The sequence below is a fragment of the Octopus bimaculoides genome, chromosome 14 (genome assembly GCF_001194135.2).
Source record: "Octopus bimaculoides isolate UCB-OBI-ISO-001 chromosome 14, ASM119413v2, whole genome shotgun sequence".
NCBI lineage: Eukaryota > Metazoa > Mollusca > Cephalopoda > Octopoda > Octopodidae > Octopus > Octopus bimaculoides.
In genome coordinates, this window is record NC_068994.1 from 2,205,211 (window position 1) to 2,207,732 (window position 2,522).

General features: G+C 33.6%; 1 protein-coding gene across 3 annotated transcripts in view; it reads right to left on the reverse strand.

The window, feature by feature from the left end:
• LOC106873951 (protocadherin 18) overlaps nt 1-1,947 on the reverse strand; it is a 71,709-nt gene extending 69,762 nt beyond the window's left edge. For 2 of the 3 annotated variants that reach the window (XM_052972931.1, XM_052972932.1), the window contains exon 1: nt 1,377-1,947. The gene's annotated coding sequence lies outside the window, so the exon portion shown is untranslated. The remainder of the gene's footprint in view (nt 1-1,376) is intronic. The other variant, XM_014921496.2, reaches the window with a different exon arrangement.
• Between the last annotated feature and the right edge of the window lie 575 nt (nt 1,948-2,522).

Consider the following 2,522-nt stretch of genomic DNA (forward strand, 5'->3'; position numbering starts at 1 on the left):
ATATATATATATATATATATATATATATATATACGTATGTATGTATATGTTTGTGTGTCTGTGTTTGTATGTTTACATCCCTGTAACTTAACAGTTCAGCAAAATTTCTAGGTTTACAAAGAATAAGTCCTGGAGTCAGTTTGTCTGTGCTCCAGCATGGCCACAGTCAAATGTCTGAACCAAAAAGAAGAATAAAAGAATATGTGTGTGTGTGTGTGTGTGTGTGTGTGTGTGTGCCTGCTATATACTATGTTACAAGTGATTGAATGTTCTTTATTTAGCACGGCAAGCAGGCCGTGAAAATCCCTTGCATCCGATGCTGTCAGCTGGTCCATTGGATCAGCTGAGAATTGTAGGGCACAGCCTTAACAACTTCACCCAATAGAAAGAGGAGTATGTGTGTCAATGCGTGTGCATGTGTATTTGTGTAGGGATGGATGTGTGAATGTATTTATGCTTCAGTATATGCATGCATGTGAGTGAATGTATGTGTTTAAGCGTGTGTGTGTGTGTGTGTGTATATATATATATATATATATATATATATATATATATATATATATATATATATATATGCATGCACATATACACACATCCACATATAGATAAATATATGCATCTATACACACGCACACATATATATATATACATATAATATAGGTATGTATATATATGGCTGCAAATATCTGCACATACATATATGAATGTAAGTAAGCATGTATATCTGTAATATATCTGTATGTATATGTATACACATGCATACACACATATATGTATATATATGTATATATATATGGGTGTGTGTGTCTGAATATATGTATTATGTATGCATGTAAGAATATAAGTGTGTATACATATATACACACATATATATGTATATGTACATAAATACATAAACACACATATATGTAGATATATATACATACATATATATGCATATATATATGTATAGATATATGTATATACATGTATATATATATATATATATATATATATATATATATATATATATATATATATATATATATATATATATAATTTGATCAGTGCTAACACATGAAACTCTTGTATCTTGAGTAACTCTGTTGCTTCTTCTAAATAGTAATGAAAATATGTATATATATATGTATATATATATGTATATATATATGTATATATATATAGACCCACACATGCATAAACACACACACATGTGTGTTTATGTGTCAAAGTGCATTGAAAATCTAAAGATTAGGTGGAACACATTTCTTGCCGTTACTGAGTAAGCAAAGACACAAGAAAGAAACAACAACAACAACCCCGAACACCTCCATCCCCCCACCCCACCCCAGCAACAACAACTACAAAAGCAATAACAATATAATGTACTAACTTACCTGGAGTTTACTTCAGTGATTTGGTTCCATCTTGCATCTTGCTGTCTTCTCTCTCTTTCTCACACCTTCTTACTATATACATATATTTATATATTTATATATATATATATACACACATATATGTATATATACATGTATCTCTTCCTATCTCTTCCTCTCTCCCCTCTCTCCCTCTTTCTCTCTGTCTTTTTCTCTTTCCCCACTGCACTCTACCGGTACATACAACCCCACCATGACCCCATCATCATCACCGCCGCCGTCGTCACCTTCGTCTCTGTCTTTCCACTCTACTATGTACTCTACTGTTGTACTCAGCGCTGCACTACACTGCACTACACTGTACTCTGTACTCTCTACTCTGCACTCTGTACTCAGTCAGTGGTGCACCAGTAAATCTTTCCTGTGAATGTCTGTCAGCAATATTATTCCACTTCTTCTCCTCTTACAGACACCCAACATGTAAAGTCTGTCTTTGGAGATCTGTGCTGTGCAGATGTGTGTGTGTGTGTCTGTGTGTGCGTGGGCATGTGTGTGCAGGGATGTATCTGTGTGTGTGTGTTTATATGTGTATGTGTGTCTGTCTATATATATATATATGCCTGTCTATATATATATATATATATATATATATATATATATATATATATATATATACATACAATTGCAGTGTGATATATATATATGTATATGAAGATATGTATGCATGTATGTGTGTGTCTATATATAAATGTGTGTGTGTGTGTGTGTGTGTGTGTTTACATGTGCAATGATGGCAAAAGTCAATAAGAAGAAGCACAGAGCAGCATACAACAACAACAACAACAACAATAACGACACTGAGACTAACAACAACAACATCAGCTACCACTGCTACTACTACGACTGCAGCAGCAGCAGCAGCAGCAGTGGAAGCAGCAATAGGAAAGCATGTGAGACCAGTTAAAGTTATTAATAATTGATTAAAGTCTATCAATGTCCCCCCCCCCACGTCCTCCTTCTACCTCCACCATGCAAAGTTCAGCTGAATTTAGGGATGACAAACCACTCTCTGCTCACATGTATAGATGTGTATGTATGTATGTATGTATGTATGTATGTATGTATGTATATGTATATCAGTATGTATATATATATATATATAGATAT